Source organism: Jaculus jaculus, chromosome 4, assembly GCF_020740685.1.
Source record: "Jaculus jaculus isolate mJacJac1 chromosome 4, mJacJac1.mat.Y.cur, whole genome shotgun sequence".
NCBI lineage: Eukaryota > Metazoa > Chordata > Mammalia > Rodentia > Dipodidae > Jaculus > Jaculus jaculus.
This window is the reverse complement of record NC_059105.1, coordinates 65266855-65284727: the sequence shown is the minus strand read 5'-3', so window position 1 is coordinate 65284727 and position 17873 is coordinate 65266855. Positions and strand designations below refer to the sequence as shown.

At 40.1% G+C, this 17873-nt stretch overlaps 1 protein-coding gene across 2 annotated transcripts in view; it reads right to left on the bottom strand.

Annotated features, from left to right (window-relative positions):
• Positions 1–17873, bottom strand: part of Sp3 (Sp3 transcription factor) — a 58664-nt gene that overhangs the window by 10245 nt on the left and 30546 nt on the right. The gene's annotated exons all lie outside the window — the stretch shown is intronic.

Below are 17873 nucleotides of genomic sequence, written 5' to 3'. Positions count from 1 at the left end.
GGAACAAATTCTAACATCTTTCATCTCCAACCAAGCAATCTACCTGCAGTAACTACATGAAAATAAAAGAATGCACTCAGTTGAAACGGTTCACGAACTTAAGCTTCAAAGCCAAGCATTACCTGCAATGGCTACAACATAACTGCAGAAGAACATAAAGAAGTAGGAAACAGCTTCTATTTTTGAGAAGTTTTATTATAAACCAGACTAGGAAAACAAAATGAGCATGCAATGATGAAAGAGTAGATAAGTGGTTCCATTTTCTTGGCAGAGACAAATATTTTTATTTAAATAGATATTAGTAATATGTCATTTTCAAAGGAAAAGAATAGAACTTTTCTCATCCAAAAAACTGATTTTAAAAAATAATAAATGAAAAAATAGGCCATGATGAACAGAATCCTATATGGTAAACTCTTAGAATAAATATAGATGCAGGGCTAAAGAGATAGTACAGTGGTTAAGGGCTTTCCAACAATGCCTGATGACCTGGGTTCAATGCCCTGGTACTCACATAAAAAGGCAGATGTAGATGCAAAGTGCTGTATGTATCTAGGGTTTTCACTGGCTAGAGATCCTGGTGCAATCATCCTTTCTCACTCATTCATTCATTCATCTCTCTCTCCCTCCCTCTCTCTCTGCAAATAAATTTTTAAAAATGCAAACTAAATTTTTAATTTTAAAAAATATTTCATTTTTATTAGAGAAAGAATGGATGTGTCACAGTCTCCAGCCACTGCAAATGAACTCTAGATGCATGTACCACCTTGTCCATCTGACTTATGTGGGCCCTGGGGATTTCAAACCTGGGCCCTTTGTCTTCACAGACAACAAACTAAACATTTTACTTTAAATTTATAGTAGTCACTAATACTTGGGGCAAAGATAATATTAAAGTATGTGTTGGGTATAGCTCAATAGAAGTGCAGATTTAGCATGTTGAAATCCTAGATTCAATCCCTAGGACCATGAAAAAAATTAAAATGTACTCAGTAGTTCTTGAATTTATAGTAATACAACCCAAAAGTTAAAATCAACAATCAACAAAACTACCTCAGTCAACAGTAGTTTACAGAATAATCACATACATTAAAAATTAAGCAAGGAAAATGATTAGATTTCTGGCCAGGGCAATAGGGTGGATGTTAGTACCATTCAATTATATAAGAACTACTACTAAAGAATGTCCAGGTGAAGGAGAAAGAACGCTATTGTGGTCAGGGTCAGTGACTGAGCATGACCAGTCTAAGATGCGTAAGTACAAAATCTCTGAAATGAGGTGTGCTACACAGAGAAGTGGGAATTCTCAGAATACACATAGTACCGGCACCCATCCAAAGAGTAGGCTATGCCACTCAGGGACTATAAGCAGAACGAGCAGAGAAGGTAGCCTACCTGTGAGAATCACAAAAGCACTCTGAGAAGACAACAAGCAGAAGAATGTACTACTATTAAGATGGGAGGGCAGAGGGGAAGGGAGGAAAGAAAATAGAAAAACAAGTGGAATTGAGAGATACAAACATGACAGCAGAAGCTACAAGAAACAATCAACATTTAAAAAAAATATGTTTAAATGCTATGACAAGGTACAATGTGGGAAGGAGTAACAAATCACCCAAAGCACTTAAGAGGTTTAGCTGATAAACCAAAACACCTTGAAGGACAAGGTGTCTTATTCAATAGGTATTTCAAAATTGACTATCATGGCCAGGCGTAGTGGCACATGCCTTTAATCCCAGCACTCAGGAGGCACAGGTAGGAGTATCACCAAGAGTTCAAGGCTACCCTGAGACTACATAGTTAATTTCAGGCCAGCCTGGACCAGAGTAAGACCCTACCTCAAAAAAAAACCAAAAAAAAAAAAAAAAAAAAACACTATCATGGGCCAGATGCACTGAGTTTCATCAAATGTCCAGGAAAAGTTGAAGGAAATCAGGAAATCCAGTCTGTTGTGTCTATATTCTCAGTAAAGAGACTGAAGTGAGAATCAGATATGAATGCAATCTTTCCAGATATTATGTAATTGTTAGCTTCCATTCCTTTATTATCAATCAGTTACCAATCTCTACATAGCACAAATACTGCACAATAAGAACAGTATATGGATGTCACATACACAGATCTGGATAAATTTTAACTACACAACATGAGGAATTTTATAAGCCTTTGTAAGTGAGCCACATTTTCTTTTAATTCTTTAACTTCTGAGTACTTATTTAATATGTGGTAAGTTGGTGGGGGGAGAGTGGTGACAAGACACTAACAAGAAAAGATGAAAATTACACATCTATAATCTCAGCATTCAGAGACAAAGGCAGAAGGATCACTAGTAGTTCCATCCCAGCCAGGACTGCTTTATGAGTCCCTGAGTCTCTAGTCGGAAAGAAAGGGAAGGAGAGGGGCAGAGTAGGGAAGAAAGATATCTACATAAAAACTATTAAGACTAATCTATATATGTAAATAGAAGAATAGATTAATGTGGGTGAAAAGGTCTAAGTGAGGTCAGGGGAAGAGACTTGAGTAAGGAAAGGTGGAGGGAAGACTAATCAAAATCTAAGAGGATATCAATTAAGTCATATGGAAACCTACTTTTTTAGACAATGGAACACACAGGAGCCATAGATTGTTACTAGAAAATTTTCAGTGCCAGATATGGGATACCTTCCATGAGTTGTTGGCCAGGGAGGCCCCTGATGCCCCCCAAACTTTACATGCCATTGCTGAGGCCCTTGGTTACCCACTAGAAATAGATGGTAAGACCCTATTGCTGAAGACTCCACATACTTGGGCTGCAAGGTCACTGAGAAACCCTGCTGAAACTGAGCTGAAAACCTCCTCCATGTAGACCAACTGATAGAAAGCTGGAAAAAAAAAAGCCATGCTGCACGCAGTTCAATGGGAGAGAGAGAAATCACCAGTGAAGATAACCAACAGTGGACACTTTAAGCCTTATAACTGGCCAGCCAGGCCAAATGAGCCAACGGGTACAACAGTGGTACATCTACTATGGGGGAAACCAACAGCCCTAATTTGACTGGAGGCCCACTCAATGGGAGGGAATAATAATAATATAATGATAATGATAACCTACCACAGGGGTAGTCATGAGCACCAGGGGTTTAACATTTGCTGCTGTCTGGCTAAAAGTATATACTATGCTCAACAAACTGCCCAGTAAGCACTTCTCTTAATGTTCATACCCATACATTAATGCTACTCTGACTTTTGGTAGAGAACCTTCTCTTTTCAGATGGCAGTGACTTTGGAATGACTCAGGAGGCACCACTGTGCTGAGAAGAATTGACAGAAGAGTGCTCAGCAATGAAATCTCAATCACACCTTTCTTTCATGGCTCAGGGTCCATGCAGAAGAGGTAGTGGGAAGAATGTAAGACCCAAAGGAAAGGTAGGAGTCCTTACAACAAGCTCCTTCAGACACAAAATGGCCTGGATATCCATGACCTCACAATGCCTGATACTACCTACACAAGACCATCGTAATAGGAGGAAAAGATGATGACATCAAAATAAAAGAGACTGGGTGAGAGGGGGAGGGGATATGATGGACAGTGGAGTTTCAAAGGGGAAAGTTGGGGGGCAGCATTACCATGGGATATTGTTTATAAGTATGGAAGTTGTCAATAAAATATTGTTTTTTAAAAAAAGACTTAAAGGCAGGTAACAAAAACACCAATTAATATGTACCTGGAGTGGTCAGGAGAAAGTAAGGGGCATGAGTGGATAGAGTAGAATGAATATGGAGGAAGAGTAAGTAAAGAGGTTTTAAAGAATGCAGGAGAGCCGGGCATCGTGGCACACGCCTTTAAACACAGCCCTAGAGAGGCAGAGGTAGAAGGATCACCATGAGTTCAAGGCCACCCTAGGATACAGTGAGACCCCACCTCGAGAAGAAAAAAAATAAAAAAATAAAAGAATGGAGGAGACCAAAGGTAAGAAATCACAAATAATATATATTACTTTGCAGTACATCATAAGAACGTCACATCTTATTCTGAAAGGCAATGAAAGAGTGAGATAATTTGAATTGCATTTTATTAAAACAAGATTGTCCTGGATGTCTTATATAGTTTTCTGGGAGACAAACGAAAATAAGACATTAATAATAGTATATAAGTTACTACAACAAAGATGATAGTGGTCATTGGTTTTGGTGATATATAGCTATAATCCTAGCACTCAAGAGGCTGAAACAGGAGAACCCCACATTCACAACCAGCTTGGGCTACACAGTAAGTTGTGTTACATAGTAAGAGCCTGTCTCAGAGAACCGCCCCCCCCCAAAAAAAAAGAGGAAAAGGATGGTTTTAATTAGTGTTAGTGAGGAGGTTGTGGGTTATAGAATGTGTCAATTTTTTTTTTCCTTTTTTGATTTTTCTAGGTAGGGTCTCACTCTAGCCCAGGCTGACTTGTAATTCAGTATGGAGTCTCAGGGTGGCCTCGAACTCACGGCAATCCTCCTACCTCTACCTCCCAAATGCTGGGATTAAAGGTGTGCGCCACCACACCCGGCAAGTCAAATATTTTAAGTAAGGCCAAAGATGGCTATCAACAGGTTTGATAACAGGTTATTTTTATGAGGAATTGAGAACATAAAGTAGACAATACTGAAAGTTTTTACACTAGTAACTAGAAAAATGAACAGTTGTCATTAACTCGAGGTAGCAAACTAAGAGGTAAAAGTTTAGATACCTATTAAGTAGTCAAATAGATGTGATAAGGTGATAGATGTGGAATTAAGGGAGAATGCTAGCTTGCCATTGTTTGATCATCAACATATACAGTTATATTGAGAGTTACATGGAATGCAATTTAGACAGAAACGCCAAGACACTTGTGGTAGTTTGTATTGGGTGTCCTCTATAAATTCATGTATTTTTTGTTTTGTTTGTTTTCAAGGTAGGGTTTCACTTTAGCCCATGCTGACCTGGAATTCACTATGTAGTCTCAGGGTGGCCTCAAATTCCGTGATCTTACCACCTCTGCCTCCCCAGTGGTGGGATTAAAGACATGCACCACCTACGCCAGCTAAGTTCATGTGTTTTGAATGTTTGGCTCCCAGCTGATGGCAGTTTGGAAGGTGAAGCCTTGCTAAAGGAGGTGTATTGCGGGAGACAGACCTTGAGGTTTATTAGCCCCTAGCTTGCAAGTGTTAGCTGACTCACTCTCCTGCTGCTGTTTTTCATGTTGGCAGGGAGGTGATGCTCTGCCATCTTTTCCCTGTCATCAAGAAGCTTCTCCTCTAGACTGTAAGTCAAATAAACTTTCCTCCCATCAGCAGCTTTTGATGTTCTATCCCAGCATTTGGTGCCAGCAGAGTGGGGTTGTTGTTGATAGAAATTTGACTGTGTAACTTTTGGCTTTTGGAACTGATTTGTAGGAAGAATGTAGAAGGATTTGAAACCTTATCTAAAATGCCTTATAGTACTCTAAGCACAGTATGATGGACTATTCTGACCAAAGCTGAAAAACCTAAATGTATAAAGAACTAGACAATGCAGACTTGAGTGATAAGAAGGAGCTTTGAAATATGTAAGAGACTTACAACATTCTTCCTGTGTCCCAAGAACTTGTGCAGGGTTGCACTGCATAGAAATGAACTGGTGTAAACCGCACCTGGTGGTACACTACACACCTTTAATCCCAGCACTCAGGGTGGGGGGGCAGAGGTAGGAGGATCACGATGAGTTCGAGGCCACCCTGAGACTACATAGTTAATTACATGTCAGCCTGGACCAGAGTGAGACCCTACCTCGGGGGGGGGGGGGGGGGGGAGGACTGGTGCGAGCAGAACAATATGGCACAGAAAGAAATGGAAGTTTCAGAGATTACCATCATTGAGATTAGATAGCTGATCTGCACTGGGAAAGCAGAAAAAGTGCTGACTCTTTTGAGAGTAAGGGACCTGAATACTAAATGAATGTCCTGCTCTTTAAAGTCAACCTTATTCCCCTTTGGATTAACAAATTTGGTAGCCAACCTAGTATTACGAAGTACAACAAATGCAGGAAATAAAGGGTCATTAGATTTGCAATGCAATTTGTATTTTGCAAATGACCACTGGGTAATGTGAGGCAGGGTTCTCTGTATGGAGACCTGATGAAGCGGTAACTGTGGGTTACAGTAGAGACCTCAGGAGATACCAGGGTTATGAGACAACTATCAAGGAGAGCTGGTGGCCCGGAATGAACTGGTCCTTGGACTGTAAACAGCCTAACTACAGGGGTAGAAGTGGAAACCCTGAGACTTTGTCACTGGTTACACATGTCAGACTTGGCGCTACAGGATTTGATGCTTGTCTTGTTTGTTTTAGATCTTGCATTGGTTCAATTTTTCCTTGCTGTGCCCAATGCCATCTTTTGCAGTGAGAATATTTATCAGGCCATTATGTCTTGGTTTTACAATTCATAGTTAAGAGACCTTGGAATGGAGTTTCAAAGGGGAAAGTGTCAGGGGGAGGGAGGGAATTATCATGGGATTTTTTTTATAATCGTGGATAATGTTAATAAAAATTAAAAAATTTTAAAAAAAGAGACCTTGGACGATGGGGATATTTAAACAGTAATGGGACTGAAAATATGATGGAGACTTTTAAATTGGACTGAATGCATTGTACTTTACATCATGGATAGTTATCAGTTTATGGGGGCCAGGGGTAGACTGTGGTGGTTAGCATTATGTATCCCCCATGAACTCCTGTTTTGAATGCTTGGCTCACAGCTGATGGCAATTTGGGAAGTGGAGCCTTGCTACAAGAGGTGTTGTTGGGAGTGGGCCTTGAGGTTTATTAGCCCCTAGCTTGCCAGTGTTAGCTGGCTTACTCTCATATTGCTGTTTTCCACCTACTTTGGCAAAAGTGTGTCCAGCCTCTGCTAATGCTATAATGCTCCTTGCCACCATGAAGTTTCCTCTGGAGATGGTAAACCCAAATAAAAAACATTCCTCTCATCAGCTGCTTTTGGTCAGATGCTGTCCTAGCAACAAGAAGGAATCTTTAACAGCACTCAAAAATTAACAGATTATGGCTATGCTTATCAAACTGCCCAGTAAGCACTTCTGTTAATGTTCATACCCTTATAATAATGCTACTCTCACTTTTGGTAGAGAATCTTCTCTTCTCAGATGGCAGTGACCTTGGGATGAGTCAGAAAGTATCATGGTGATGAAAAGAAATGGCCACAGTGCTCAGTACTGCAATATCTCTATCACACCTTCCAAGGCTCAGGGTCTAATGCGGAAGAGGTGGCGGAAAGAATGTAAGAGCCAAAGGAAGGGCAGGACTCCATACATGCTGCTTCCAGACACAAAATGGCCTGGATATCCATGGCCTTACAATGCCTGACACTACCTGCATAAGACCATCATAAGAGGAGGAAGAGATCATGACATCAAAAGCAAAAGACAGCCGGGCGTGGTGGTGCACGCCTTTAATCCCAGCACTTGGGAGGCACAGGTAGGAAGATCACTGTGAGTTCAAGGCCACCCTGAGACTCCATGGTGAATTCCAGGTCAGCCTGGGCTAGAGTGAAACCCTACCTCGAAAAACCAAAAAAAAAAAGAAAAAAAGAAAAGCAAAAGACAGACTGATTGAAATGGGAACAGGGTATGATGGAGAGTGAAGTTTCAAAGGGATACGTAGGGGAAGGGAGGAGGGTATTACCATGGGGTATTTTTTATAATCATAGAAGTTAATAAAAAAATTAAAAATAGACAAATAAATAAGTAAAATTAACAGATTAAACCAGGCATTGTGGCACACACCTTTAATCCCAGCATTTGGGAGGCTGAGATTGGAGAATCTCTGTGAGTTCAAGGCCAGCCTGAGACTACATAGTGAATTCCAGGTCATCCTGGGCTAGAGAGAGACCCAATCTTGAAAAACCAAAAGCAAAATTAATATATTATGATTAGCCAGTGAGTATTTGACAAATGTAATTCAGTAGTAAAGAGAATTTGCCTAGTATATTCAATGTCTCTGGGTTTAATCTAATTTGCAGAAACAAAAGCAGTCATTGAGGAATAAACAGGTACCCAGAAGCCAAATGAAGAAACCATTTTAGGCTGGGCTCAAACCTATAATCTTTGTATTTGCATAGCTGAGATAGGCCAGCCTGGCTATAGAATGGGTATCCAGTAAGCCTAGTTAGAATGAGACCTAGCCTCCAAAACATTTTAAGCCCTATCAAATGCTTGATAAGTCAAATACGACAATAACAACAACAACAAAAAGACCCTTAGATGTAATGATGTAGCAATTAATCACTAGCTACCTTGAGAAAAGCGGTCTCCATGAATTAATTAAGGGCAAAACTGTCTAGAGCAGATTCAAGAGAATGGAAAGTATACCAACTCTTTCCAAAAGTTTTGATGTGAAAGCAGGCACTATAGTCTTGATCTCTCAGACAGGTGACACACAGCAATAATATAGTGCTTGTCCCTCAAAAGTCCATGTAGTGAAATCTAGCTCACAAGTTGGCACAAATGTGAAGCAGAGAAGCTTGTCAGAAGAAAGGCTTACCCAGAAGGTCTTTAGGTTAAGGTCAGTGTGATGGTAAACGCCTATCATTCTAGACCTTGGGAAGTGGGAGGCAGAACAACCAAGAGGTTCAAGGCCAGCCAGGACTACAGGAGATTCTGTCCCAAAAGACAAAACAAGTCTAGGTCATTGAGGGCATACCATTGAAGGGGTTTAACCCAGCTACCACTTCTTTCTTTTTACCTCTCAGAACCAAGATAAAGTAAGCAGTCTTGGTGTGCCACACACTGGCAATGCAAAAGCAACAGAGAATGCTGATCACAGGAATAAATCCTCCACAACTAAAATCCAAACAAACCTTTGCAAAGTTAATTATCTCAGGTATTACACAGTGACTAAAAGATGACTCAGAAACATCATAAAATGATAGTAAATTCTATAGGTTAGCCCACAAAAGTAAGAGTTAACAAATAGCAGCTCCTGAAGTACTATAAAACTAGTCATTATATTGACTACTAACATCTTTACTATATACACTAACTGCATAAAAATAAGCTAATTTAATTTGACTTTTGGTATCTGAGGAAAAACAAGTTTAAATAAAAAAAAGAGAAATTTGAGGTTATATGCATTTAAGAACTTAAAGTAACAGCACTGTGTTTTTTTTATTCTATCTTCTTTCTCAAAGTCCTAAGTTTTCTTCTTTTCATCTGGCCTAGTGACAGAACATTGATAGAATCTTTGTCCTATGACTATGGTTGTTTTTAAGGTCTATCCAAATCACAAGTTTGTGGGCCTGGAGAGATGGTTCAGAAGCTTGCAAAGCCTAGGTTCAATGCCCCAGTACCCAAATACAAGCAAGATGCACAACTGCACATGTATTTGGAGTTCATATGCAGTGGCAAGAGGCCCTGGAGTACCCATTCTGATTCAAATTCTCTCTCTCCCCCTCTTGCTCCCTTTGCAAATAAATAAATAAATGTGAAATGTGTGTGTGTGTATACATGTGTAAAAACATTCACTCCTGGGTATGGGTAACAACTGAAAATTTTATAAAAGGAAGCAGAAAATTCAAGTGATGAAACTTACCAAGAGACATTACAACATGATTTAGAGATAAAACTAATTTTCAACATAAATTAAGCATTAATAACCTAGGGCTTGACTAAATTTCTATTTAGAAGGAGCACTATGAGTTCAAGGACACCTGGGCTAGAAAAGTGAGTTCCAGGTCAGCCTGAGCGAGAGTCAGACTCGGTTTCAAAAGAAACAAAAACGGGGTTGGAGAGATGGCTGAGCAGTTAAGGTGCTTGCCTGCAAAGCCTAGGGACCCATGTTTGACTCTCCAGGATCCACGTAAGCCAGATGTTAAAAAGTGATGTAAGTGTGCAAGGTCACCTATGTGTATAGGTGATATACACACACATCTGGAGTTCATTTGCAGCAGCTGGAGGCCCTGGCACGCCAATTCTCTCTTACTCTCTCGCATTTAAAAAAAAAAAAGGCAAAAACAAAAGGTAACAGAAAAAAAACAACTAGTATCTTTTCCTAAAACTAGCTATTATTTATCAGCAGAGATAACATTCAGAATATTTACAGTAAATTCTTAATTGTCTCATAAACCTAGAATATGCATATTTAATATAAGTAGCTAACACTAAGATAAATATAAATTATAGCACTATTGATAAAATGAGGCATTCTCCTTTAGCAATACTCTTTCATTAGGATTTTGTTGTTCTTATCAAAGTCTTTCATATCTCTGCCTTCAGCTTTTTAAAGCACTGATGAAATTATTTCATTTGATAGGTTTTTCATCTTACATTTAATCAGTTTCACCTGCCATAACAACCACTTCAATAAAATTACAGTATAGTCTTAGAAGAGCTTACATTGTTTAATTAGGTTTTTATAACTATTCAGATTCAATTGGACATTTCGGTGCTAAGATTTTTTTCAGTTTTTCTTTTAAGGAGGTAAGTTTTTAAATTATAGATATCGATTCTTAGAAGAGGAAAATATTTCACTAGCATAATCAGAAGAAGTTAATATGGGCTAGAGAGATGGCTTAGCAGTTACGGCGCAAGCCTAATGACCTGGGTTTGATTCCCCAGTACCCATGTATAAAGCCAGATGCACAAAGTGGCCCACGCATCTGAATTCTACTTGCAGTGCTGGAGGCCCTGGCACACACATGTGTGCATGCTCTCTCTCTTTGCTTGAAAATATATAAAATTAAAAAAGAAATTAACGTTTTGTAGGACAGATTTTTATTTAGTTTTCTTAACAGTCTAAAGCCTGAGTTGGCCTTGAACTCTTAGCAATCCTCCTGCCTCAGCCTTCCAAGTGGTAAAATTCAGGTGTGAGCAACCACCATCTAGCACCAGGGGACAAATTTTCAAACTAATTTCTATTTTGTTACTTCCAAACATTACCATAGAAACATATGCCATATTACCTTGGCTTTAACATTAGTGCATCTTTCCCCAAATCCCATCTTTGAATATAGATTATTATTCTATGACTGCTTTCTTTTTACCAACAAAAACTAATTCTTTACTAATCTGTTTGTTTCATAAGTATTCTAGATTACCTCTACTCAATTCAAATTACACATGACCAGGATTTTTTTAATTTTTAGGCAGGGTCTCACTGTAGCCCAGATTGACCTGGAACTCACAGCAATCCTTTTCTCAAATTCAAAATCCTCAAGGCATGGGTTGCTTAGAATATTTTGAACAAACATTTATCACCAAAATCAGTTAAACAAGTATTACCTACCTTCTATAGCAAGCAACTCAAAATCTTATTTAATCTTTGAATAACAGCCCTAACTTATTACTAAAAGTTAGTTATAAGCCAAGCGTGGTGGCGCACACCTTTAAACTCAGCACTCAGGAGGCAGAGGTAGGAGGATCACATATGTTCGAGGCCACCCTGAGACTACATAATAAATTCCATTCAGGTCAGTCTGGGCCGGAACGAGATCCTACCTCAAAAAACAAAATAAAACAAACAAACAAAAGTTTGTTATGGTACTGCACAAGACTTAAGACTTTGCACTAAAAGCTTCTGGAATTCAGGACTGGGGAGGTGAGTTAAAGGTGCTTGCTTACAAAGCCTGACAGCCAAGGGGCATGGTGAAGCACACCTTTGATCCCAGCACTGGGAGGCAGAGGTAGGAGGATCGCTGTGAGTTCGAGGCCACCTTGAGACTCCATAGTGAATTCCAGGTCAGCCTGGGCTAAAGTGAGACCCTACCTCGAAAAACAAAAACCAAAAAAAAAAAAAAAAAAAAACCACAAGCCTGACAGCCCAGGTTCAATTCCCAAGCCACCAACATAAACTTTTAAAATTCTTGAGTTTTTGATATATCTTACATGTTTTTCTGTCTTCTTGTCCAATTCCAGTGACATCAACTCTTCCAGGCTACCAAACCTATTACTACCCCTTTCAATCTACAACTTCTTAATCAGTTCTACACTTGGTATCAATCAGCCAGAACTGTTAAAGGTAAATACAAACACTAGGTGAACCAAATCTTCACTTAACCAACCAAAATGAAGACTGCCCAAGAAGCTGAGAGAGGCAGACAGGCAGCCAGGCAAAAGTAGCTGTAAACCCGAGACCCTGCCTCGAAGAGAAAGGTGAGGCCCATCTTCTGGTAGCTGTCCTGTGACATCTCCATGTGCCCCTGCAGCAGCATATGCACACCCATTACACACTAAACAGTAATGCCTTCACAAGATATGCCTACTATTCAGCATTAGTAGGTATGAATGTTTTGACAGTAACTGACCATTTTCTTATTGGATTTGAGGCCCACTATATTCATGCTTGGTAGTATAAACCTGGTCAAAAGGCCATGGCTGAATCGGAGGGCAGGTCAATGGCCCTGGGAGGACAGGGGCTCCATTATTGTTTTTGCAAACTGAACATGTTATCAAAACTACCTTCTAAACATTTATGCTAATATACTACAGACTAGTAGTGATGCTCTCAACCTGGTCAGAGAAGCTTCTTTCTGCAGTGAGCAGTTATTAATGCAGAGACTCACAACTGGTCAAAGTGCTGACAGTAAGTTAACTACTGAATGCTCAGTCTTAAGGGATATCTCCATCACCCCCTCCAAGGTCCAGGTGAAGCTATGGAAGAGGGAATGGAAAGAATGTTAAGAGCTACAAGAAAGATGAAGAAGAGTGTGGTTAAACACTATCTTCTCCTCACAAAGACCTGTACAAAACTGGGCCCATCCATGCTCTATCATAAACAGGGGAGGTGTTCACAAGACCCAATCACTCCTTGAGGAGCTATGCAGAGTTGCCAAAGTAGGCAGACTCATTTTCTTCAGTGGTCTTAACAGTGGATTCATTGGTAGATTGCTCTAGTAAGTAACTCCACACCCCTACTAATGCAAAAAAAAAAAAAAAAATAATTAAACTTGGTGGGTCACACATACACTAGAGAGAGAGAAATAGTTTGGGAGAAAGAGTTTAACAGGAGTGAAAGGGGAAAAATCAGATGGAATAGGGGTGTGAGTATAATAAAAATACATTGTATACATGTATGAAAGTGAAAGTATCAAAATATTTTAAGTGAAAGAAAAACCTGCCTAAAAAACTGAAGATTCCCTTTCCTCAAACTTTTGTTACAAGGCATATTATTTTTCCCAGGATTACTTAAAGAACTTTCTGTAGATTGAAAACAACCTTAGTTCAGTTTCATCTGACTTAAGAGTTAGAAAACAATGCACTAAACCACACCTCTGTACAGATTTGAGTAGTTACTCTGGTTATTAGTTTCACTTTTTTGTGTGTGTCTTTGGGATTTTTTGTAGTTGCTGTTTCTCCCTGTGTTTTCTAGCTAAATAAGGGAGCACTTAGTGAATGAGTGGGGATGGCTATTAGAAGGAATATAACCAGAATCTAATCTTGGTAGTTTTAGAATTTGTACATGTTTCTTTTGCCCTCAAATTTCAAAGTATTTAATTCAACCATTTTTGAGAACTCAAAATTATATGATGAAACATCAAATAAGCACTAGTGAGATTGTTCTATGAGAAAGCATCTCAAAATCTCAAAGGTTCAATTCTCACCAATTTTACAAATCCAATTCACGTTAACAGAGAAGCTCTCTTTCCCTGCAACAGGCTCCACTTGAGAATGTTTCTACTTGCCAAGAAACTAAAGGGGTCTATATGGCAAGTCACCCCATTCTTAAATTTTTCACTCATTTTAATGGTCATAAAATGGAAGGTGTCATACCCAACACTCATGATTACAGACAGGAAAGAGCAATGTGCTGGACAAAGAGAAGTAGACTATGAAGGATCTTGTCTCTTAAGCTGGTCTAATATTCAACTCACTCCGTTCATATGCAAAATGTTTTCTCTCATTGCAGAAGGGAATCAAATACTACCTAGTCAGAGAATCAAGCTAGGATGTAGGTGTCGTGGACATATCCTTGAATCAGGCCGAGATGCAGTCCCTTCTTCAGAAACCTAATAACTAAATTACAAACCTACCTGTTTATAAATACATATACATACTGTAAAATGCATAAAGACAGAACCACTATTCAAAAGACAAAATAATCCCTAATTAATAAGGAATTCACAAAACCAGCTAAAACAGTTCGAAAGGAAGGTCTCTCTGCTCTGTATAGCTGGAAGGGGTTTCTTGCTGCTGTTTTCTATACCTCTTCTGGGAGGTTTTCCCCATATGGTCCTCTTCCAACACTAGTAAACACCAGAGTGCCTCTTCTGCTGAGTCAAATTCTGAGCACACAACTAGGTTAAAGGAGGATGAAGGGTTGGGGAGATGGCTCAGCAGTTAAAAGTGCTTGCTGGCAAAGTCTGCAGACCACTCCCCACATTCTCCAGCACCCACATAAAGCTGGACACAGAGTAATCCTAATGCACCAAGGACAACAGGAGATGGAGCAAGAATAGAAGTGTTGGGACTAGCTACACTGGGTTCCTTTGCAGCTTCAAGAGTCTCTAGAAGAGCACAGACAACTCAAGATTATCCATAGCCATGCACACCAGCGCACAAGTAAATACATCTTAAAAAGACAATACTAGCCGGGCATGGTGGTGCACACCTTTAATCTCAGCACTTGGGAGGCAGAGGTAGGACTGCCATGAGTTCAAGGCCAGCCTGAGAATGCACAGTGAATTCCAGGTAAGCCTGAGTTAGAGTGAAACCCTACCTTGAAAAAGCAAAACAACGAACAAAAAAACTAGAACATCTATTGGATTCCAGCAAGTTCCAAGTGCCAGCCAGTACCTTAGAACCAGTTGGATTTTTTCATCAGCTATGTCTTAGTTTTACCACATTTCTTTGCTTTCTTGCCCCATGAGAATGTGTTTATTTCTATTTAATTGTGGGTACGTAAAGCTTACATAGATTTAAGAGGAAATATCTTTTAGTGTCTTTTCTTCAACCCATCTGAAAGGTACTAACAACTCTTGGCAGACCTCTACTCTGAGTACCTTAATCCTTTCCTTAAAAAGAAAAAAAAATTTCGAGGCAGGGTCTCACTCTGTAGCCCAGGCTGGCCTCAAACCACAATGATCCTCCTACTTCAGCCTCCCAGGACTAAAAGACATGAGCCACAAGGCCAAGCTTGCCTTTCCCAATTTTAACAATGAAAACAACTTCATAACCTTACAAGGATCTTTGCCAAAAGACTAACTTTCCATTATTTGCTAAAATGTCTTTTCAGCTATCTTACTGACTAGTTCCCTGAGAAGCAGCTGTTGCTTCTAATCATACAAATGCCCGAATTTCTTGGCCTATTCCTCTTCATCCCTACTTAGAAACCAATCCAATCATTTTCTAACTCATTTCTTTATTATAAGATATTGCTGAGGGGGTTGGGGAGATGGGTCAGTGAATGAAACGCTTACAGTGCAACTCTGAGTACCTGAATTCAGATCAGACCCCTGTAAAAGCTGCAACTATGGCATGCCTCTGTAATCTTAGAAGACCTACATTAAAAAAAAAAAAAAAAAAGAGGAGGCAGAGACAGGAGAAATTCCGAGGTGTTTGCAAAGGGAGCAAATTGTCTCAAAATACAAGGTGGGGGCTGGAGAGATGGCTTAGTGGTTGAGGCACCTGCCTGCAAAGCCAAAGGACCCCAGACCCATGTAAGCCAGATGTACAAGGGGATGCATGTGCCTGGAATTCATATGCAGTGGCCAGAGGCCCAGGAGCACCCATTCTCTCTCTTAAATAAAAAAATAAATAAAATATATTAAAATAAAAAATTTAAATAACAAGGTGAAAAGCAAAGACTGACCTGAAAAACTGTCATCTGACCTCCACACAAGTAACATAGCACATTAAAAAAAAAAATCATTGCAGTGCAGTAAGTACAGTTTGATGGATTATTCTGGTCAGAGTTGGAAGACCTGAATGTATAAGAACTATGGACTGTGAGGTTTGGCTTATGAGGGTGAGAAAGAGCTTTGCCTGGACTGGGCTAGCAGTTTGTGTGAGAAGCTTGCTCTTATGCCTATGTCCTGAGATGTAGTGCAGGTTTGCTTTGTGTAGAAATGAACTGGTGTAAGCAGAGGGATATGGCACAGGAAGAAAAATCTTTGGGTGAACTGTTGCCCGTTCAGCTGCAATTGGGAGATTACAACCTTTGAGATTGGGCCAGCTGATCTGTACTTGGGCAACAAAAGAATGTAGACTTTTTTGAAGGGACCTGAGTACTCAAGAAGTGTCCTGATCTTCAAAGTCTGCTTTATTCTCCGCTGGATTAACATATTGGCACCCTACCTGGTATTGTGAAATATAAGAAATGCAGGAAAGAGAGGGTTGTGAGTTGAGTTTGCAACACGGTCTTCTGTTTTGGAAATGGCCATGGGCAGTGTGAAGCAGGTTTGCTGGCTGCCTGCATGGAGACCCCATGGGGCCATGAGGACGAACCAAGGATTGCAGTGCAGACCCAGTGGAGACGCTGGGAGCACAACATGGCTACTCAGGCCCCAATGCAATTTTCCAGGACTGAGTAGCCTAGCTGGAGGGGAGGAACTGGAATGCCAGAGACTTGTTGCTGGTTAGAATGATCAGACTTGGAGATTTGTCACTGGCTAGAGTTGCTATACTTGAAGCTACAGAGTTTGATGTTTGCCCTGGTTGTTTTAAATCTTGTATTGGCTGAACATTTCTTTGCTATGCCCAATGCCATCTTCTGCAGTGTGAATGTTTATTCTGGGCCATTATGGGTTTTTTGAGGTTATTTTTTGGTATATGGCTCAGTTAAAAGATCTTGAACTGTAAGGATGTATAACATCATTGGAATTGATATTAAAAAAAAAAACTATGGGGACTTGTAAAGTTAGGTGAATGCATTGCATTTTACACCATGTATGGATATCAGTTTATGGGGGCCAGGGGACAGTTGTGGTGGTTTGATTCAGGTGCCCCCATAAACTTAGGTGTTCTGAATGCTAGGTTCCCAGCTGATGGAGATTTGGGAATGAATGCCTCCTGGAGGGAGTGTATTGTTGGGGGCAGGCTTATGGGTGTTATAACCAATTTCCCTACGCCAGTGTTTGGCACACTCTCCTGTTGCTATTGTCCACCTTATGGAAGCCTGGGGGTGATGTCCACCCTCTGTTCATGCCACTTTTTTTCCCTGCCATCATGGAGCTTCCCCCCTAAGCCTGTAAGCCAAAATAAATCTCTTTTTCAAAAAAAAAAAAAAAAAACAAAAAAAAAACAACAACAAAACATCAGCCAGGTGTGGTGGTGCAAATCTTTAATCCCAGTACTTGAGAAGCAGAGGTAGGAGGATCACTGTGAGTTCAATGCCACTCTGAGACTACACAGTGAATTCCAGGTCAGTATGAAGTAGAGTGAGACCTACCTTGAAACCGCCCCCCTCCCCCGCAAAAAAACAAAAAATGTTGGTAAGTGGAGCCAATAGCAGCTAAAATACAGTTTGTTTTCCAGTTTGGTCCCCTAAAGATACAAAGACATTAGGTATGTTACTTTCCTTCTACAGGAAAGGTGTTACCTCTGCTTCCATATTCTCAGCCTCTACAGAAATTTCAATGCTGAGGGACAAGGAGATGAATGACTTAATGGATAAAATGCTTAACCAACAAACCTGAGTACCAAAGTTCAGATTCTCAGGCACCATGTAAAGAGCTGAAAGCTACAGTGGGCATCTGTAATCCCAGCATGCCAGTGAAAAGATGGGAGATGGAACTGACCAGAGCTAAACTGCTGAATACAGTGAACAATGAGAATGAGAAATACAGCCTCAAAATGAGGTGCAAATTGAGGACCTACACCCCCCCCAATGTTCTCTGACCCCCCAAAAGCATACCCTGGGGCACACATGTCCCCTCACACACCTGAAAA